Genomic DNA, 22,500 nt, shown 5'->3' on the forward strand with positions numbered 1-22,500 from the left:
CCCGAAGGGGAACGCCGGGGGTTTGGAAGCGGAGCACACTCGCGCGACAGGGACGGCCTCACCGCCGGGTTGAATCCCCCGGGCAGACTGTGCGGACCCCACCCGTTTACCTCTTAACGGTTTCACGCCCTGTTGAACTCTCTCTTCAAAGTTCTTTTCAACTTTCCCTTACGGTACTTGTTCGCTATCGGTCTCGTGCCGGTATTTAGCCTTAGATGGAGTTTACCACCCACTTTGGGCTGCATTCCCAAGCAACCCGACTCCGAGAAGACCGCTACCCTGGCGGGGCTGGGGCCATTTACCGGCCTCACACCGTCCACGGGCTGAGCCTCCATCAGAAGGACTCAGGCCCCCGGCCCGCGCCAGGAAGAAAACAAGACTTCCATACGCCACAATTCCCCTCGCCCGCACCCGGACGGGGGATTCAGCGCTGGGCTCTTCCCTCTTCGCTCGCCGCTACTGAGGGAATCCTTGTTAGTTTCTTTTCCTCCGCTTAGTAATATGCTTAAATTCAGCGGGTTGTCTCGTCTGATCTGAGGTCGCTCCCGAGTTCGCTCTGGAGGGTTGCCCAGAAGCGTGAACACCGCCGGGTTAGGGGACGAGTCCCTTTTCACCCGGGCTAACGAGGACACAGGTCGGACGTCACGGACGTGCCACGGACAGGTCGGCCCGTAAGGAAAACGCCAGAGGCAGAGCCACCCGAACCCCGACCCCCCCACCCCCCCCACCGGGGGAGGGGGGGGGGGGAACGCATGTAACAACAACCTCCCTCCGCTCGCGCACGTAACGGAACAGAACAGACACCTTTCCGTGATCCGCCTGCGCAGGGGGTGAGAAAAGAAGCGAAAACGTGGGCAGCCAAAGCGGAGAGAACCCACCGGCAGCCACGCTCGCTTCTTTCTCGGGCGCAGGGGACCACGTTCCTGGCCAGGCCAGGAGCGGAGCCGAAACGAACCGAAACGAACCGAAGCGGGGGAGGAGAAGCTTGTGCACGGAGAACGGGCACTCAACCGCAGCGAACCCACCGACCGGATCTCACCGAGACAGCGACCGGGAACCGTCTGCTTTTAGGAAGACGGAGGCCAGGGGGCACCCCCCCACCTACGAACCTCCAACCGCGGTCCCGCCTGAGAAGGCAGGTCCGACAGATAGGAATAGCGACCCTCAGACAGGCGTAGCCCCGGGATGGACCCGGGGCCGCAATGTGCGTTCGAAATGTCGATGATCAATGTGTCCTGCAATTCACATTAGTTCTCGCAGCTGGCTGCGTTCTTCATCGACGCACGAGCCAAGTGATCCACCGCTAAGAGTTGTACTCTTTTATTTCAGGCTCAGTTTAGGTCTTTCACCACGACTACAAAGACAGGTTTAAAAGGTTTCACCAACCGGTCAGGCGCCCCCGTCTGCGAGTGTTGAAACGGGCGCGGGGTTGCGCTTTGCCCACACGCCCCACGTGGCAGACGAGTCAGTCTTTGAACCGCGGCCCTCCGCGCCCGCCCCGTCCGACCCCTCGAAAGGGGTGGAACTCACGTAGCGTGGGCCAAGCCCTAGGTACCTGCCGGGGGTCCCCCTGAGACTCCTTTCTGAGAGAGAGAAGCAGGGGAACCGGCTGCGCCACCCACCACCACCACGCCCCAGGACGCCGGTGGGCGGACGAACACAGGAAGGGCCATGGCCTGCCCCACGAGGAGCAGCGCTCGCAACCCCCCCCGGAAAGTCCGCTCGTCAGCGAGCAAGGGGACGGGGATGAATGACAAGGACAACAAAATAGGAAAACCCCTCGCGGTGGACGGAGGCAGCGGCCGTGCGAGCGAGAGGGAGGGCGCGGGACGGACCCGTACGACCCGCTCGACTCGCAGGCGCTTCTCCTGCCGGCAAGGTGAGGGGAAACCGGCCTTCGCCCGACGAGCGGGGACGCCGAGTTTTTTGAACGACGCGTCTCTCGCGCTGGAACCCAGAGAATACCGGGGCCTGCGGGGGGGGGGTGCTGAAGGACGACGCGGAGGAAGAGGCGGAGGACGAGGAAGGGGTGGGAGGGACTAGGCTCCTCCTTTATGCCTTCTGTCCAGCCTGACCTGCAAGCGACCACGTGTAACAGCAACCCCGAAGACCCTTTCGACCCTGGGCCCCGACGCGGGGGGACGGCGAAGTCGAGGGGGTCGGGAGAGGAGGCACGCCGGACAGCGTTACCCGTTAATGATCCTTTCGCAGGTTCACCTACGAAAACCTTGTTACGACTTTTACTTCCTCTAGATAGTCAAGTTTGATCGACTTCTCGGCGCTCCGCCAAGGCCCGCGAGGAGCCCCGGCGGGGCCGATCCGAGGACCTCACTAAACCATCCGATCGGTAGTAGCGACGGGCGGTGTGTACAAAGGGCAGGGACTTAATCAACGCGAGCTTATGACCCGCGCTTACTGGGAATTCCTCGTTCATGGGGAATAATTGCAATCCCCAGTCCCCATCACGAATGGGGTTCAGCGGATTACCCGCACCTCTCGGTGTAGGGTAGGCACACGCTGATCCAACCATTGTGGCGCGCGTGCAGCCCCGGACATCTAAGGGCATCACAGACCTGTTATTGCTCCATCTCGCGTGGCTGAACGCCACTTGTCCCTCTAAGAAGTTTGACGCCGACCGCGGAGGGCCGCGTAACTATTTAGCATGCCGGAGTCTCGTTCGTTATCGGAATTAACCAGACAAATCGCTCCACCAACTAAGAACGGCCATGCACCACCACCCACAGAATCGAGAAAGAGCTATCAATCTGTCAATCCTTTCCGTGTCCGGGCCGGGTGAGGTTTCCCGTGTTGAGTCAAATTAAGCCGCAGGCTCCACTCCTGGTGGTGCCCTTCCGTCAATTCCTTTAAGTTTCAGCTTTGCAACCATACTCCCCCCGGAACCCACAGACTCGTGGTTTCCCTCACGCTGCCCGGCGGGTCATGGGAATAACGCCGCCGGATCGCGGGTCGGCATAGTTTACGGTCGGAACTACGACGGTATCTGATCGTCTTCGAACCTCCGACTTTCGTTCTTGATTAATGAAAACATTCTTGGCAAATGCTTTCGCTTTCGTCCGTCTTGCGCCGGTCCAAGAATTTCACCTCTAGCGGCGCAATACGAATGCCCCCGGCCGTCCCTCTTAATCATGGCCCTGGTTCAGGAAACCCACAAAATAGAACCGGAGTCCTATTCCATTATTCCTAGCTCAGGTATTCAGGCGAGAAGCGGGCCCGCTTTGAACACTCTAATTTTTTCAAAGTAAACGCTCCGAGCCCCGTCCGGACACCCAGCCAAGGGCATCCGGGGGGCACCGGGAGACAGGGTCTGAGACAGGCGGTGGCACGCCTCGCGGCGGACCGCCAGCCCACTCCCGACATCCAACTACGAGCTTTTTAACTGCAGCAACTTTAATATACGCTATTGGAGCTGGAATTACCGCGGCTGCTGGCACCAGACTTGCCCTCCAATGGGTCCTCACCCATGGGTTTAGGATACGCTCATTCCGATTACAGGGCCTCGAAAGAGACCTGTATCGTTATTTTTCGTCACTACCTCCCCGTGTCGGGAATGGGTAATTTGCGCGCCTGCTGCCTTCCTTGGATGTGGTAGCCGTTTCTCAGGCTCCCTCTCCGGAATCGAACCCTGATTCCCCGTTACCCGTGGTCACCATGGTAGCCGACTATGGTACCATCGAAAGTTGATAGGGCAGACATTCGAATGAGACGTCGCCGCCGCGGAGGGCGCGCGATCGGCCCGAGGTTATCTAGAGTCACCAAAGCGGCCGGGGGGCCCGAGCCCCCCGGATGGGTTTTGGGTCTGATAAATGCACGCATCCCCCGAAGGGTCAGCGCTCGTTTGCATGTATTAGCTCTAGAATTACCACAGTTATCCGAGTAACGTGTGGAGCGATCAAAGGAACCATAACTGATTTAATGAGCCATTCGCAGTTTCACTGTACCGGCCGTGTGCACTTAGACCTGCATGGCTTAATCTTTGAGACAAGCATATGTTACTGGCAGGATCAACCAGGTAGTTTGCACCGTGGTCTGGGATGAACCACGAGTGACATCCGCCTCCCCTTCCGGGGGCTAGGAAGCAGCGGGTTGTAAGTGCGTGCGCCGTCAGGTCCAGACGCCATACAGGGCTACCCAGGACAGCTTCCGCGGCCAGTGTAAACGTGCTCGCGCACCGCCCTCTGGCCTTCGGACGCCGACCTCTCACCTTGATGCAAAGCTGTCCCATCCGGTCATGCCCGCACCGTACCCCGTCCACCTCCTCCGGAGGTGCGGACGGCCGACTCCAGGTGCTTTCGGCGTTCCCTCTCTTCACGCCGTTTTGATTTTCGTGGGCCGCTGGTGGGGGGACAAGGGAAAGACCTCGTCGAATTCCCTCCCCCCTAGCCTCGCTCAACCTACGTTTCGTGATGTAACCAAGAAGAGTGATTCGTGGGCCCAGGTAGTTTTGAAGAGGAGGCCAACAAAGCAGGGCACTCCCTTCCTCCCAAACCACAGACACCAGTATAGGACAACTGAGTAGACAGACTGGCCGTCTGAGTCTCCCCCAGAGAGTTCTGGGATGGGTTACAAATAACCCCCACCCCCCATCAGAGGCTTGACCCGCTAGAACCAGGGAGGATCTGTCAAAACCGCTCTCCACATCAGAAGTTCTGGATCAGCCGGGGCTGGTCGGCAGACGTCCACCTAAGGCCGTGGCCTAACCCCGTGTGGGGGGATAGCGCTCGCACCCGTACACGTGGACACCCGCTCGTCAAATGGCTGGCTCCTCACTTACCGTAGGGGGAATGGTTTGCCTACCCCTGGCGGGTCTGGTACTCCACTCTACCAAACAAGGAAGCAACACACCAATAGACCCCTGCAACACCGGGCAGCTTTGGGCAGTGTCACTACACTCCTCCTTGTTCTTCACGTTCCTTCCGTGGTGATTTTTTTTTTTTTTTCGTGGCCATTGCCGTGCATGGCTTCCCCATCGCTTTGCATGCTCTCCATTGCCTCGTGCTGCTTCACCATTGGTCTCACCTGGAGACCGAAGCCGCTCTCCCAGTAACCCGATGGTACCTGGCCAGAAAACCCCGTGCCCGATTTCATCTAGGACAAGGGCCAAACCACAGACCGTGCCCGTCCAGGGTCAACCCCTGGTCGGACAGGCCTGGTGGGTCGATACCATGGATGTGGCAGGCCGACGAGAATCCACTGGTACATTTACAAACACGCCCACCCTGGTGGCATGGCTGTACGACCCATCGTCGAAGCACGCTGCGGCGGACTGAGCCATTGGATCCAGTTGCCTGGGCGTACACTCAGCCCAACAGACGCACTCGGGTCGGGGAGAGCAAAGCAGACTGTGTGCCTGGATGTGCCCACTTCCATAGGGGAATCGGCATGATGGTTCACTTAACCCGAGGAGGGCTCCCCTCGCGGGATAAGCACCCCCCTCGGGGGATGGGGGGGGGGGGGGGCATCCAGAGCACACCACTTTCCGGTAGGGGACAGGCGTTTGATCATGTGTCCGAGGGAGAGCTCCCCTTGCCGGCCGAACACCCCTCAGGACTCCCCTTGGGCTTCCAGAGAACGCCACTGGATGAATTTAGTGCTTGGACCCCATTGATTCTCTTTGCTCTCCCATATACCCGACGGGACCTATTTGCAAAACCCCGTGCCAACCAGACCTCCAGGAAGGGGGCTGGCGGCTAACCATGCCCAGCAGGGTGCACCCTGGTCGGACACTTTGGGAGGGTCGAGAGCCTGGAAGTGCCACCCGGGGAGTAATTCTGATTTCCGTTTTAATGCACTCAGGGACAGCCCGAGGACCTCTGTAGTGCACCTGAGGCGGACTGAGCCGTCGGGTCCAGGGGTCTGGAGTTCGGAACCTCCAGGGTTCACCTGGCTGTTCTCTTAGCCCGGCAGGGTGCACCCTGGTCGGACACTTCGGGAGGGTCGAGAGCTGGATGTGCCACCCCGACGAGTAATGAGTTTTCCCTTCGTATCTCTCCGGACCAGGTCCGATTCGCACGAAACTCGCTGGGCATGGCCAGGAGCGCCCCCTGCTGCCCACGCCACCGTCCCCGCGCTTCTACTCCCGAGGGCCGAGGAGACAGCGAAGCGTGGGTCGGTGTCGCCTGCTTCCAGGGTCTCCCTGGTACTCTCCAGTCTCCCGAGTCATGGGTCCGACCTCGTATTTTTAGCCCAGACGGGGAATGAGAAAGGGGCCCCCGACCGCCCGAGGGCGGGCGCTCGCTTCTCAGCCTAGGAACGTCCGATTCCCACGAAACTTTTACGCCAGACGTTCCTGGCAGCGAGCGCGTTCAAAGGTGACCGCGCTGCTTCTCTCCTCCCAAGGGCCGAAGAGAATATTCGTCTTCAAACCCGACCGGCCCTGTGTTTGCCGCCCCGGCGGTTTTAAAAAATCATAGCGTAAAAACGGTGGGTGCGCTTCGCCTGCCGCTTGGACAGCGTTAAACGGCAGCCCCGGCTCTTTCCAAAGGGCCTCAACCGACTTTCTGCTCCCAAGGAGCCCAGAGGATATGAAACCGATAAATCAAAACCCCGTGCCAACCAGACCTCCAGGAAGGGGGCTGGCGGCTAACCATGCCCGGGCAGGGTGCACCCTGGTCGGACGCTTTGGGAGGTCGAGAGCCTGGATGTGCCACCCCGCGAGTTAATGAGTTTTCCCTTCGTATCTCTTCCGGACCAGGTCCGATTCGCACGAAACTCGCTGGGCATGGCCAGGAGCGCCCCCTGCTGCCCACGCCACCGTCCCCGCGCTTCTACTCCCGAGGGCCGAGGAGACAGCGAAGCGTGGGTTCGGGTCGCCTGCTTCCAGGGTCTCCCTGGTACTCTCCAGTCTCCCGAGTCCATCGGGTCCGACCTCGTATTTTTAGCCCAGACGGGGAATGAGAAAGGGGCCCCCGACCGCCCGAGGCGGGCGCTCGCTTCTCAGCTAGGAACGTCCGATTCCCACGAAACTTTACGCAGACGTTCCTGGCAGCGAGCGCGTTCAAAGGTGACCCGCGCTGCTTCTCTCCTCCCAAGGCCGAAGAGATATTCGTCTTCAAACCCGACCGGCCCTGTGTTTTGCCGCCCCGGCGGTTTTAAAAAATCATATCGTAAAAACGGTGGGTGCGCTTCGCCTGCCGCTTGGACAGCGTTAAACGGCAGCCCCGGCTCTTTCCAAAGGGCCCTCAACCGACTTTCTGCTCCCAAGGAGCCCAGAGATATGAAACCGAAAAATCAAAACCCCGTGCCAACCAGACCTCCAGGAAGGGGGCTGGCGGCTAACCATGCCCGGCAGGGTGCACCCTGGTCGGACGCTTTGGGAGGGTCGAGAGCCTGGATGTGCCACCCCGACGAGTAATGAGTTTTCCCTTCGTATCTCTTCCGGACCAGGTCCGATTCGCACGAAACTCGCTGGGCATGGCCAGGAGCGCCCCCTGCTGCCCACGCCACCGTCCCCGCGCTTCTACTCCCGAGGGCCGAGGAGACAGCGAAGCGTGGGTCGGGTCGCCTGCTTCCAGGGTCTCCCTGGTACTCTCCAGTCTCCCGAGTCCATCGGGTCCGACCTCGTATTTTTAGCCCAGACGGGGAATGAGAAAGGGGCCCCCGACCGCCCGAGGGCGGGCGCTCGCTTCTCAGCCTAGGAACGTCCGATTCCCACGAAACTTTTACGCCAGACGTTCCTGGCAGCGAGCGCGTTCAAAGGTGACCCGCGCTGCTTCTCTCCTCCCAAGGGCCGAAGAGATATTCGTCTTCAAACCCGACCGGCCCTGTGTTTGCCGCCCCGGCGGTTTTAAAAAATCATAGCGTAAAAACGGTGGGTGCGCTTCGCCTGCCGCTTGGACAGCGTTAAACGGCAGCCCCGGCTCTTTCCAAAGGGCCCTCAACCGACTTTCTGCTCCCAAGGAGCCCAGAGATATGAAACCGATAAATCAAAACCCCGTGCCAACCAGACCTCCAGGAAGGGGGCTGGCGGCTAACCATGCCCGGCAGGGTGCACCCTGGTCGGACGCTTTGGGAGGGTCGAGAGCCTGGATGTGCCACCCCGACGAGTAATGAGTTTTCCCTTCGTATCTCTTCCGGACCAGGTCCGATTCGCACGAAACTCGCTGGGCATGGCCAGGAGCGCCCCCTGCTGCCCACGCCACCGTCCCCGCGCTTCTACTCCCGAGGGCCGAGGAGACAGCGAAGCGTGGGTCGGGTCGCCTGCTTCCAGGGTCTCCCTGGTACTCTCCAGTCTCCCGAGTCCATCGGGTCCGACCTCGTATTTTTAGCCCAGACGGGGAATGAGAAAGGGGCCCCCGACCGCCCGAGGGCGGGCGCTCGCTTCTCAGCCTAGGAACGTCCGATTCCCACGAAACTTTTACGCCAGACGTTCCTGGCAGCGAGCGCGTTCAAAGGTGACCCGCGCTGCTTCTCTCCTCCCAAGGGCCGAAGAGATATTCGTCTTCAAACCCGACCGGCCCTGTGTTTGCCGCCCCGGCGGTTTTAAAAAATCATAGCGTAAAAACGGTGGGTGCGCTTCGCCTGCCGCTTGGACAGCGTTAAACGGCAGCCCCGGCTCTTTCCAAAGGGCCCTCAACCGACTTTCTGCTCCCAAGGAGCCCAGAGATATGAAACCGATAAATCAAAACCCCGTGCCAACCAGACCTCCAGGAAGGGGGCTGGCGGCTAACCATGCCCGGCAGGGTGCACCCTGGTCGGACGCTTTGGGAGGGTCGAGAGCCTGGATGTGCCACCCCGACGAGTAATGAGTTTTCCCTTCGTATCTCTTCCGGACCAGGTCCGATTCGCACGAAACTCGCTGGGCATGGCCAGGAGCGCCCCCTGCTGCCCACGCCACCGTCCCCGCGCTTCTACTCCCGAGGGCCGAGGAGACAGCGAAGCGTGGGTCGGGTCGCCTGCTTCCAGGGTCTCCCTGGTACTCTCCAGTCTCCCGAGTCCATCGGGTCCGACCTCGTATTTTTAGCCCAGACGGGGAATGAGAAAGGGGCCCCCGACCGCCCGAGGGCGGGCGCTCGCTTCTCAGCCTAGGAACGTCCGATTCCCACGAAACTTTTACGCCAGACGTTCCTGGCAGCGAGCGCGTTCAAAGGTGACCCGCGCTGCTTCTCTCCTCCCAAGGGCCGAAGAGATATTCGTCTTCAAACCCGACCGGCCCTGTGTTTGCCGCCCCGGCGGTTTTAAAAAATCATAGCGTAAAAACGGTGGGTGCGCTTCGCCTGCCGCTTGGACAGCGTTAAACGGCAGCCCCGGCTCTTTCCAAAGGGCCCTCAACCGACTTTCTGCTCCCAAGGAGCCCAGAGATATGAAACCGAAAAATCAAAACCCCGTGCCAACCAGACCTCCAGGAAGGGGGCTGGCGGCTAACCATGCCCGGCAGGGTGCACCCTGGTCGGACGCTTTGGGAGGGTCGAGAGCCTGGATGTGCCACCCCGACGAGTAATGAGTTTTCCCTTCGTATCTCTTCCGGACCAGGTCCGATTCGCACGAAACTCGCTGGGCATGGCCAGGAGCGCCCCCTGCTGCCCACGCCACCGTCCCCGCGCTTCTACTCCCGAGGGCCGAGGAGACAGCGAAGCGTGGGTCGGGTCGCCTGCTTCCAGGGTCTCCCTGGTACTCTCCAGTCTCCCGAGTCCATCGGGTCTGACCTCGTATTTTTAGCCCAGACGGGGAATGAGAAAGGGGCCCCCGACCGCCCGAGGGCGGGCGCTCGCTTCTCAGCCTAGGAACGTCCGATTCCCACGAAACTTTTACGCCAGACGTTCCTGGCAGCGAGCGCGTTCAAAGGTGACCCGCGCTGCTTCTCTCCTCCCAAGGGCCGAAGAGATATTCGTCTTCAAACCCGACCGGCCCTGTGTTTGCCGCCCCGGCGGTTTTAAAAAATCATAGCGTAAAAACGGTGGGTGCGCTTCGCCTGCCGCTTGGACAGCGTTAAACGGCAGCCCCGGCTCTTTCCAAAGGGCCCTCAACCGACTTTCTGCTCCCAAGGAGCCCAGAGATATGAAACCGAAAAATCAAAACCCCGTGCCAACCAGACCTCCAGGAAGGGGGCTGGCGGCTAACCATGCCCGGCAGGGTGCACCCTGGTCGGACGCTTTGGGAGGGTCGAGAGCCTGGATGTGCCACCCCGACGAGTAATGAGTTTTCCCTTCGTATCTCTTCCGGACCAGGTCCGATTCGCACGAAACTCGCTGGGCATGGCCAGGAGCGCCCCCTGCTGCCCAGGCCTGGCTCTGGGCCTGGGCACACTTCATTCACTTTGTACCTTTAAATCATACTACTACTACCACCAGACTTCCAGGCCCAAGAGGTCAAACACAGTCATGCCCAGCAAAGTAGCTCTGGGCCTGGGCACACTTCATTCACTTTGTACCTTTAAATCATACTACTACTACCACCAGACTTCCAGGCCCAAGAGGTCAAACACATTCATGCCCAGCAAAGTAGCTCTGGGCCTGGGCACACTTCAATCACTTTGTGCCTTTAAATCATACTACTACTACCAGACTTCCAGGCCCAAGAGGTCAAACACAGTCATGCCCAGCAAAGTAGCTCTGGGCCTGGGCACACTTCATTCACTTTGTGCCTTTAAATCATACTACTACTACCACCAGAATTCCAGGGCCAAGAGGTCACACAGTCATACACAGCAAAGTAGCTCTGGGCCTGGGCACACTTCAAGAAGTTTGACCCTTTATATAAGCCTAGAAATAGACTTCCAGGCCCAAGAGGTCAAACACAGTCATGCCCAGCAAAGTAGCTCTGGGCCTGGGCACACTTCATTCACTTTGTGCCTTTAAATCATACTACTACTACCACCAGAATTCCAGGGCCAAGAGGTCACACAGTCATACACAGCAAAGTAGCTCTGGGCCTGGGCACACTTCAAGAAGTTTGACCCTTTATATAAGCCTAGAAATAGACTTCCAGAGCCAAGAGGTCAAACACAGTCATGCACAGCAAAGTAGCTCTGGGCCTGGGCACACTTCAATCACTTTGTGCCTTTAAATCATACTACTACTACTACTACCAGACTTCCAGACCCAAGAGGTCAAACACAGTCATGCCCAGCAAAGTAGCTCTGGGCCTGGGCACACTTCAAGAAGTTTGACCCTTTATATAAGCCTAGAAATAGACTTCCAGGCCCAAGAGGTCAAACACAGTCATGCCCAGCAAAGTAGCTCTGGGCCTGGGCACACTTCATTCACTTTGTACCTTTAAATCATACTACTACTACTACTACTACTACTACTACTACTACTACTACCAGACTTCCAGGCCCAAGACGTCAAACACAGTCATGCCCAGCAAAGTAGCTCTGGGCCTGGGCACACTTCATTCACTTTGTGCCTTTAAATCATACTACTACTACTACCACCAGAATTCCAGGGCCAAGAGGTCACACAGTCATACACAGCAAAGTAGCTCTGGGCCTGGGCACACTTCAAGAAGTTTGACCCTTTATATAAGCCTAGAAATAGACTTCCAGAGCCAAGAGGTCAAACACAGTCATGCACAGCAAAGTAGCTCTGGGCCTGGGCACACTTCATTCACTTTGTGCCTTTAAATCATACTACTACTACCAGACTTCCAGGCCCAAGAGTTCAAACACATTCATGCCCAGCAAAGTAGCTCTGGGCCTGGGCACACTTCATTCACTTTGTGCCTTTAAATCATACTACTACTACCACCAGACTTCCAGGGCCAAGAGGTCAACCACAGTCATGCCCAGCAAAGTAGCTCTGGGCCTGGGCACACTTCAAGATGTTTGACCCTTTATATAAGCCTAGAAATAGACTTCCAGGCCCAAGAGTTCAAACACAGTCATGCACAGCAAAGTAGCTCTGGGCCTGGGCACACTTCATTCACTTTGTACCTTTAAATCATACTACTACTACCACCAGACTTCCAGGCCCAAGAGGTCAAACACATTCATGCCCAGCAAAGTAGCTCTGGGCCTGGGCACACTTCAATCACTTTGTGCCTTTAAATCATACTACTACTACCAGACTTCCAGGCCCAAGAGGTGAAACACAGTCATGCCCAGCAAAGTAGCTCTGGGCCTGGGCACACTTCAAGAAGTTTGACCCTTTATATAAGCCTAGAAATAGACTTCCAGAGCCAAGAGGTCAAACACAGTCATGCACAGCAAAGTAGCTCTGGGCCTGGGCACACTTCAATCACTTTGTGCCTTTAAATCATACTACTACTACTACCAGACTTCCAGACCCAAGAGGTCAAACACAGTCATGCCCAGCAAAGTAGCTCTGGGCCTGGGCACACTTCAAGATGTTTGACCCTTTATATAAGCCTAGAAATAGACTTCCAGAGCCAAGAGGTCAAACACAGTCATGCCCAGCAAAGTAGCTCTGGGCCTGGGCACACTTCATTCACTTTGTACCTTTAAATCATACTACTACTACCAGACTTCCAGGCCCAAGACGTCAAACACAGTCATGCCCAGCAAAGTAGCTCTGGGCCTGGGCACACTTCATTCACTTTGTACCTTTAAATCATACTACTACTACCAGACTTCCAGGCCCAAGAGGTCAAACACAGTCATGCCCAGCAAAGTAGCTCTGGGCCTGGGCACACTTCAATCACTTTGTGCCTTTAAATCATACTACTACTACCACCAGACTTCCAGGCCCAAGAGGTCAAACACAGTCATGCCCAGCAAAGTAGCTCTGGGCCTGGGCACACTTCATTCACTTTGTACCTTTAAATCATACTACTACTACCACCAGACTTCCAGGCCCAAGAGGTCAAACACATTCATGCCCAGCAAAGTAGCTCTGGGCCTGGGCACACTTCAATCACTTTGTGCCTTTAAATCATACTACTACTACCAGACTTCCAGGCCCAAGAGGTCAAACACAGTCATGCCCAGCAAAGTAGCTCTGGGCCTGGGCACACTTCATTCACTTTGTGCCTTTAAATCATACTACTACTACCACCACCAGACTTCCAGGGCCAAGAGGTCAACCACAGTCATGCACAGCAAAGTAGCTCTGGGCCTGGGCACACTTCAATCACTTTGTGCCTTTAAATCATACTACTACTACCACCAGACTTCCAGGCCCAAGAGTTCAAACACATTCATGCCCAGCAAAGTAGCTCTGGGCCTGGGCACACTTCAAGATGTTTGACCCTTTATATAAGCCTAGAAATAGACTTCCAGAGCCAAGAGGTCAAACACAGTCATGCCCAGCAAAGTAGCTCTGGGCCTGGGCACACTTCAATCACTTTGTGCCTTTAAATCATACTACTACTACTACCAGACTTCCAGACCCAAGAGGTCAAACACAGTCATGCCCAGCAAAGTAGCTCTGGGCCTGGGCACACTTCAAGAAGTTTGACCCTTTATATAAGCCTAGAAATAGACTTCCAGGCCCAAGAGGTCAAACACAGTCATGCCCAGCAAAGTAGCTCTGGGCCTGGGCACACTTCAAGATGTTTGACCCTTTATATAAGCCTAGAAATAGACTTCCAGGCCCAAGAGTTCAAACACAGTCATGCACAGCAAAGTAGCTCTGGGCCTGGGCACACTTCATTCACTTTGTACCTTTAAATCATACTACTACTACCACCAGACTTCCAGGCCCAAGAGGTCAAACACATTCATGCCCAGCAAAGTAGCTCTGGGCCTGGGCACACTTCAATCACTTTGTGCCTTTAAATCATACTACTACTACCAGACTTCCAGGCCCAAGAGGTGAAACACAGTCATGCCCAGCAAAGTAGCTCTGGGCCTGGGCACACTTCAAGAAGTTTGACCCTTTATATAAGCCTAGAAATAGACTTCCAGAGCCAAGAGGTCAAACACAGTCATGCCCAGCAAAGTAGCTCTGGGCCTGGGCACACTTCAATCACTTTGTGCCTTTAAATCATACTACTACTACTACCAGACTTCCAGACCCAAGAGGTCAAACACAGTCATGCCCAGCAAAGTAGCTCTGGGCCTGGGCACACTTCAAGAAGTTTGACCCTTTATATAAGCCTAGAAATAGACTTCCAGGCCCAAGAGGTCAAACACAGTCATGCCCAGCAAAGTAGCTCTGGGCCTGGGCACACTTCATTCACTTTGTACCTTTAAATCATACTACTACTACCAGACTTCCAGGCCCAAGACGTCAAACACAGTCATGCCCAGCAAAGTAGCTCTGGGCCTGGGCACACTTCATTCACTTTGTACCTTTAAATCATACTACTACTACCAGACTTCCAGGCCCAAGAGGTCAAACACAGTCATGCCCAGCAAAGTAGCTCTGGGCCTGGGCACACTTCAATCACTTTGTGCCTTTAAATCATACTACTACTACCACCAGACTTCCAGGGCCAAGAGGTCAACCACAGTCATGCACAGCAAAGTAGCTCTGGGCCTGGGCACACTTCAATCACTTTGTGCCTTTAAATCATACTACTACTACCACCAGACTTCCAGGCCCTGGATGTCACACCTTCATGCCTAGCAAGGTTGCTTTACACCTGCGCACACTTCAGACCGTTTCACTCTTTTAATCATTCAAAGTACCACATTTCCAGACCCAAGAGGTCACAGAATCATACCCAGCAAAGTAGCTCTGGGCCTGGGCGGACCATGCAGTTTGACCCTTTTTTTTTTTAATAATACTACAACCTGACTTCCAGGCCCAAGAGGTCACACAGTCATGCCCAGCAAAGTAGCTCTGGGCCTGGGCACACTTCAATCACTTTGTGCCTTTAAATCATACTACTACTACCACCAGACTTCCAGGCCCAAGAGTTCAAACACATTCATGCCCAGCAAAGTAGCTCTGGGCCTGGGCACACTTCAATCACTTTGTGCCTTTAAATCATACTACTACTACCAGACTTCCAGGCCCAAGAGGTCAAACACAGTCATGCCCAGCAAAGTAGCTCTGGGCCTGGGCACACTTCATTCACTTTGTGCCTTTAAATCATACTACTACTACCACCAGAATTCCAGGGCCAAGAGGTCACACAGTCATACACAGCAAAGTAGCTCTGGGCCTGGGCACACTTCAAGAAGTTTGACCCTTTATATAAGCCTAGAAATAGACTTCCAGAGCCAAGAGGTCAAACACAGTCATGCACAGCAAAGTAGCTCTGGGCCTGGGCACACTTCAATCACTTTGTGCCTTTAAATCATACTACTACTACTACTACCAGACTTCCAGACCCAAGAGGTCAAACACAGTCATGCCCAGCAAAGTAGCTCTGGGCCTGGGCACACTTCAAGAAGTTTGACCCTTTATATAAGCCTAGAAATAGACTTCCAGGCCCAAGAGGTCAAACACAGTCATGCCCAGCAAAGTAGCTCTGGGCCTGGGCACACTTCATTCACTTTGTACCTTTAAATCATACTACTACTACTACTACTACTACTACTACTACTACTACTACCAGACTTCCAGGCCCAAGACGTCAAACACAGTCATGCCCAGCAAAGTAGCTCTGGGCCTGGGCACACTTCATTCACTTTGTGCCTTTAAATCATACTACTACTACTACCACCAGAATTCCAGGGCCAAGAGGTCACACAGTCATACACAGCAAAGTAGCTCTGGGCCTGGGCACACTTCAAGAAGTTTGACCCTTTATATAAGCCTAGAAATAGACTTCCAGAGCCAAGAGGTCAAACACAGTCATGCACAGCAAAGTAGCTCTGGGCCTGGGCACACTTCATTCACTTTGTGCCTTTAAATCATACTACTACTACCAGACTTCCAGGCCCAAGAGTTCAAACACATTCATGCCCAGCAAAGTAGCTCTGGGCCTGGGCACACTTCATTCACTTTGTGCCTTTAAATCATACTACTACTACCACCAGACTTCCAGGGCCAAGAGGTCAACCACAGTCATGCCCAGCAAAGTAGCTCTGGGCCTGGGCACACTTCAAGATGTTTGACCCTTTATATAAGCCTAGAAATAGACTTCCAGGCCCAAGAGTTCAAACACAGTCATGCACAGCAAAGTAGCTCTGGGCCTGGGCACACTTCATTCACTTTGTACCTTTAAATCATACTACTACTACCACCAGACTTCCAGGCCCAAGAGGTCAAACACATTCATGCCCAGCAAAGTAGCTCTGGGCCTGGGCACACTTCAATCACTTTGTGCCTTTAAATCATACTACTACTACCAGACTTCCAGGCCCAAGAGGTGAAACACAGTCATGCCCAGCAAAGTAGCTCTGGGCCTGGGCACACTTCAAGAAGTTTGACCCTTTATATAAGCCTAGAAATAGACTTCCAGAGCCAAGAGGTCAAACACAGTCATGCACAGCAAAGTAGCTCTGGGCCTGGGCACACTTCAATCACTTTGTGCCTTTAAATCATACTACTACTACTACCAGACTTCCAGACCCAAGAGGTCAAACACAGTCATGCCCAGCAAAGTAGCTCTGGGCCTGGGCACACTTCAAGATGTTTGACCCTTTATATAAGCCTAGAAATAGACTTCCAGAGCCAAGAGGTCAAACACAGTCATGCCCAGCAAAGTAGCTCTGGGCCTGGGCACACTTCATTCACTTTGTACCTTTAAATCATACTACTACTACCAGACTTCCAGGCCCAAGACGTCAAACACAGTCATGCCCAGCAAAGTAGCTCTGGGCCTGGGCACACTTCATTCACTTTGTACCTTTAAATCATACTACTACTACCAGACTTCCAGGCCCAAGAGGTCAAACACAGTCATGCCCAGCAAAGTAGCTCTGGGCCTGGGCACACTTCAATCACTTTGTGCCTTTAAATCATACTACTACTACCACCAGACTTCCAGGCCCAAGAGGTCAAACACAGTCATGCCCAGCAAAGTAGCTCTGGGCCTGGGCACACTTCATTCACTTTGTACCTTTAAATCATACTACTACTACCACCAGACTTCCAGGCCCAAGAGGTCAAACACATTCATGCCCAGCAAAGTAGCTCTGGGCCTGGGCACACTTCAATCACTTTGTGCCTTTAAATCATACTACTACTACCAGACTTCCAGGCCCAAGAGGTCAAACACAGTCATGCCCAGCAAAGTAGCTCTGGGCCTGGGCACACTTCATTCACTTTGTGCCTTTAAATCATACTACTACTACCACCACCAGACTTCCAGGGCCAAGAGGTCAACCACAGTCATGCACAGCAAAGTAGCTCTGGGCCTGGGCACACTTCAATCACTTTGTGCCTTTAAATCATACTACTACTACCACCAGACTTCCAGGCCCAAGAGTTCAAACACATTCATGCCCAGCAAAGTAGCTCTGGGCCTGGGCACACTTCAAGATGTTTGACCCTTTATATAAGCCTAGAAATAGACTTCCAGAGCCAAGAGGTCAAACACAGTCATGCCCAGCAAAGTAGCTCTGGGCCTGGGCACACTTCAATCACTTTGTGCCTTTAAATCATACTACTACTACTACCAGACTTCCAGACCCAAGAGGTCAAACACAGTCATGCCCAGCAAAGTAGCTCTGGGCCTGGGCACACTTCAAGAAGTTTGACCCTTTATATAAGCCTAGAAATAGACTTCCAGGCCCAAGAGGTCAAACACAGTCATGCCCAGCAAAGTAGCTCTGGGCCTGGGCACACTTCAAGATGTTTGACCCTTTATATAAGCCTAGAAATAGACTTCCAGGCCCAAGAGTTCAAACACAGTCATGCACAGCAAAGTAGCTCTGGGCCTGGGCACACTTCATTCACTTTGTACCTTTAAATCATACTACTACTACCACCAGACTTCCAGGCCCAAGAGGTCAAACACATTCATGCCCAGCAAAGTAGCTCTGGGCCTGGGCACACTTCAATCACTTTGTGCCTTTAAATCATACTACTACTACCAGACTTCCAGGCCCAAGAGGTGAAACACAGTCATGCCCAGCAAAGTAGCTCTGGGCCTGGGCACACTTCAAGAAGTTTGACCCTTTATATAAGCCTAGAAATAGACTTCCAGAGCCAAGAGGTCAAACACAGTCATGCCCAGCAAAGTAGCTCTGGGCCTGGGCACACTTCAATCACTTTGTGCCTTTAAATCATACTACTACTACTACCAGACTTCCAGACCCAAGAGGTCAAACACAGTCATGCCCAGCAAAGTAGCTCTGGGCCTGGGCACACTTCAAGAAGTTTGACCCTTTATATAAGCCTAGAAATAGACTTCCAGGCCCAAGAGGTCAAACACAGTCATGCCCAGCAAAGTAGCTCTGGGCCTGGGCACACTTCATTCACTTTGTACCTTTAAATCATACTACTACTACCAGACTTCCAGGCCCAAGACGTCAAACACAGTCATGCCCAGCAAAGTAGCTCTGGGCCTGGGCACACTTCATTCACTTTGTACCTTTAAATCATACTACTACTACCAGACTTCCAGGCCCAAGAGGTCAAACACAGTCATGCCCAGCAAAGTAGCTCTGGGCCTGGGCACACTTCAATCACTTTGTGCCTTTAAATCATACTACTACTACCACCAGACTTCCAGGGCCAAGAGGTCAACCACAGTCATGCACAGCAAAGTAGCTCTGGGCCTGGGCACACTTCAATCACTTTGTGCCTTTAAATCATACTACTACTACCACCAGACTTCCAGGCCCTGGATGTCACACCTTCATGCCTAGCAAGGTTGCTTTACACCTGCGCACACTTCAGACCGTTTCACTCTTTTAATCATTCAAAGTACCACATTTCCAGACCCAAGAGGTCACAGAATCATACCCAGCAAAGTAGCTCTGGGCCTGGGCGGACCATGCAGTTTGACCCTTTTTTTTTTTAATAATACTACAACCTGACTTCCAGGCCCAAGAGGTCACACAGTCATGCCCAGCAAAGTAGCTCTGGGCCTGGGCACACTTCAATCACTTTGTGCCTTTAAATCATACTACTACTACCACCAGACTTCCAGGCCCAAGAGTTCAAACACATTCATGCCCAGCAAAGTAGCTCTGGGCCTGGGCACACTTCAATCACTTTGTGCCTTTAAATCATACTACTACTACCAGACTTCCAGGCCCAAGAGGTCAAACACAGTCATGCCCAGCAAAGTAGCTCTGGGCCTGGGCACACTTCATTCACTTTGTGCCTTTAAATCATACTACTACTACCACCAGAATTCCAGGGCCAAGAGGTCACACAGTCATACACAGCAAAGTAGCTCTGGGCCTGGGCACACTTCAAGAAGTTTGACCCTTTATATAAGCCTAGAAATAGACTTCCAGAGCCAAGAGGTCAAACACAGTCATGCACAGCAAAGTAGCTCTGGGCCTGGGCACACTTCAATCACTTTGTGCCTTTAAATCATACTACTACTACTACTACCAGACTTCCAGACCCAAGAGGTCAAACACAGTCATGCCCAGCAAAGTAGCTCTGGGCCTGGGCACACTTCAAGAAGTTTGACCCTTTATATAAGCCTAGAAATAGACTTCCAGGCCCAAGAGGTCAAACACAGTCATGCCCAGCAAAGTAGCTCTGGGCCTGGGCACACTTCATTCACTTTGTACCTTTAAATCATACTACTACTACTACTACTACTACTACTACTACTACTACTACCAGACTTCCAGGCCCAAGACGTCAAACACAGTCATGCCCAGCAAAGTAGCTCTGGGCCTGGGCACACTTCATTCACTTTGTGCCTTTAAATCATACTACTACTACTACCACCAGAATTCCAGGGCCAAGAGGTCACACAGTCATACACAGCAAAGTAGCTCTGGGCCTGGGCACACTTCAAGAAGTTTGACCCTTTATATAAGCCTAGAAATAGACTTCCAGAGCCAAGAGGTCAAACACAGTCATGCACAGCAAAGTAGCTCTGGGCCTGGGCACACTTCATTCACTTTGTGCCTTTAAATCATACTACTACTACCAGACTTCCAGGCCCAAGAGTTCAAACACATTCATGCCCAGCAAAGTAGCTCTGGGCCTGGGCACACTTCATTCACTTTGTGCCTTTAAATCATACTACTACTACCACCAGACTTCCAGGGCCAAGAGGTCAACCACAGTCATGCCCAGCAAAGTAGCTCTGGGCCTGGGCACACTTCAAGATGTTTGACCCTTTATATAAGCCTAGAAATAGACTTCCAGGCCCAAGAGTTCAAACACAGTCATGCACAGCAAAGTAGCTCTGGGCCTGGGCACACTTCATTCACTTTGTACCTTTAAATCATACTACTACTACCACCAGACTTCCAGGCCCAAGAGGTCAAACACATTCATGCCCAGCAAAGTAGCTCTGGGCCTGGGCACACTTCAATCACTTTGTGCCTTTAAATCATACTACTACTACCAGACTTCCAGGCCCAAGAGGTGAAACACAGTCATGCCCAGCAAAGTAGCTCTGGGCCTGGGCACACTTCAAGAAGTTTGACCCTTTATATAAGCCTAGAAATAGACTTCCAGAGCCAAGAGGTCAAACACAGTCATGCACAGCAAAGTAGCTCTGGGCCTGGGCACACTTCAATCACTTTGTGCCTTTAAATCATACTACTACTACTACCAGACTTCCAGACCCAAGAGGTCAAACACAGTCATGCCCAGCAAAGTAGCTCTGGGCCTGGGCACACTTCAAGATGTTTGACCCTTTATATAAGCCTAGAAATAGACTTCCAGAGCCAAGAGGTCAAACACAGTCATGCCCAGCAAAGTAGCTCTGGGCCTGGGCACACTTCATTCACTTTGTACCTTTAAATCATACTACTACTACCAGACTTCCAGGCCCAAGACGTCAAACACAGTCATGCCCAGCAAAGTAGCTCTGGGCCTGGGCACACTTCATTCACTTTGTACCTTTAAATCATACTACTACTACCAGACTTCCAGGCCCAAGAGGTCAAACACAGTCATGCCCAGCAAAGTAGCTCTGGGCCTGGGCACACTTCAATCACTTTGTGCCTTTAAATCATACTACTACTACCACCAGACTTCCAGGCCCAAGAGGTCAAACACAGTCATGCCCAGCAAAGTAGCTCTGGGCCTGGGCACACTTCATTCACTTTGTACCTTTAAATCATACTACTACTACCACCAGACTTCCAGGCCCAAGAGGTCAAACACATTCATGCCCAGCAAAGTAGCTCTGGGCCTGGGCACACTTCAATCACTTTGTGCCTTTAAATCATACTACTACTACCAGACTTCCAGGCCCAAGAGGTCAAACACAGTCATGCCCAGCAAAGTAGCTCTGGGCCTGGGCACACTTCATTCACTTTGTGCCTTTAAATCATACTACTACTACCACCACCAGACTTCCAGGGCCAAGAGGTCAACCACAGTCATGCACAGCAAAGTAGCTCTGGGCCTGGGCACACTTCAATCACTTTGTGCCTTTAAATCATACTACTACTACCACCAGACTTCCAGGCCCAAGAGTTCAAACACATTCATGCCCAGCAAAGTAGCTCTGGGCCTGGGCACACTTCAAGATGTTTGACCCTTTATATAAGCCTAGAAATAGACTTCCAGAGCCAAGAGGTCAAACACAGTCATGCCCAGCAAAGTAGCTCTGGGCCTGGGCACACTTCAATCACTTTGTGCCTTTAAATCATACTACTACTACTACCAGACTTCCAGACCCAAGAGGTCAAACACAGTCATGCCCAGCAAAGTAGCTCTGGGCCTGGGCACACTTCAAGAAGTTTGACCCTTTATATAAGCCTAGAAATAGACTTCCAGGCCCAAGAGGTCAAACACAGTCATGCCCAGCAAAGTAGCTCTGGGCCTGGGCACACTTCAAGATGTTTGACCCTTTATATAAGCCTAGAAATAGACTTCCAGGCCCAAGAGTTCAAACACAGTCATGCACAGCAAAGTAGCTCTGGGCCTGGGCACACTTCATTCACTTTGTACCTTTAAATCATACTACTACTACCACCAGACTTCCAGGCCCAAGAGGTCAAACACATTCATGCCCAGCAAAGTAGCTCTGGGCCTGGGCACACTTCAATCACTTTGTGCCTTTAAATCATACTACTACTACCAGACTTCCAGGCCCAAGAGGTGAAACACAGTCATGCCCAGCAAAGTAGCTCTGGGCCTGGGCACACTTCAAGAAGTTTGACCCTTTATATAAGCCTAGAAATAGACTTCCAGGCCCAAGAGTTCAAACACAGTCATGCACAGCAAAGTAGCTCTGGGCCTGGGCACACTTCAATCACTTTGTGCCTTTAAATCATACTACTACTACCACCAGACTTCCAGGCCCAAGAGGTCAAACACATTCATGCCCAGCAAAGTAGCTCTGGGCCTGGGCACACTTCAATCACTTTGTGCCTTTAAATCATACTACTACTACCAGACTTCCAGGCCCAAGAGGTGAAACACAGTCATGCCCAGCAAAGTAGCTCTGGGCCTGGGCACACTTCAAGAAGTTTGACCCTTTATATAAGCCTAGAAATAGACTTCCAGAGCCAAGAGGTCAAACACAGTCATGCACAGCAAAGTAGCTCTGGGCCTGGGCACACTTCAATCACTTTGTGCCTTTAAATCATAC

The 22,500-nt window shown here is 53.4% G+C and overlaps 3 non-coding genes across 3 annotated transcripts in view; all 3 read right to left on the reverse strand.

The window, feature by feature from the left end:
* The window catches only part of LOC145654659 (28S ribosomal RNA), a 4,149-nt gene extending 3,607 nt beyond the window's left edge, over positions 1-542 (reverse strand). Inside the window, exon 1 of the ribosomal RNA XR_014120866.1 lies at positions 1-542. This exon is cut by the window's left edge and continues 3,607 nt beyond it. This is a non-coding gene — a ribosomal RNA (28S ribosomal RNA).
* A 616-nt stretch (positions 543-1,158) lies between these two features.
* Positions 1,159-1,312, reverse strand: LOC145654661 (5.8S ribosomal RNA). The gene has a single exon (XR_014120867.1). It is a non-coding gene; the product is annotated as a 5.8S ribosomal RNA (ribosomal RNA).
* An 882-nt stretch (positions 1,313-2,194) lies between these two features.
* Positions 2,195-4,033, reverse strand: LOC145654641 (18S ribosomal RNA). The gene has a single exon (XR_014120848.1). It is a non-coding gene; the product is annotated as an 18S ribosomal RNA (ribosomal RNA).
* Positions 4,034-22,500: the final 18,467 nt, after the last annotated feature.

Source organism: Electrophorus electricus, unplaced genomic scaffold (assembly GCF_041902795.1).
Source record: "Electrophorus electricus isolate QZ-2024a unplaced genomic scaffold, ASM4190279v1 Scaffold142, whole genome shotgun sequence".
Classification (NCBI taxonomy): Eukaryota; Metazoa; Chordata; class Actinopteri; order Gymnotiformes; family Gymnotidae; genus Electrophorus; species Electrophorus electricus.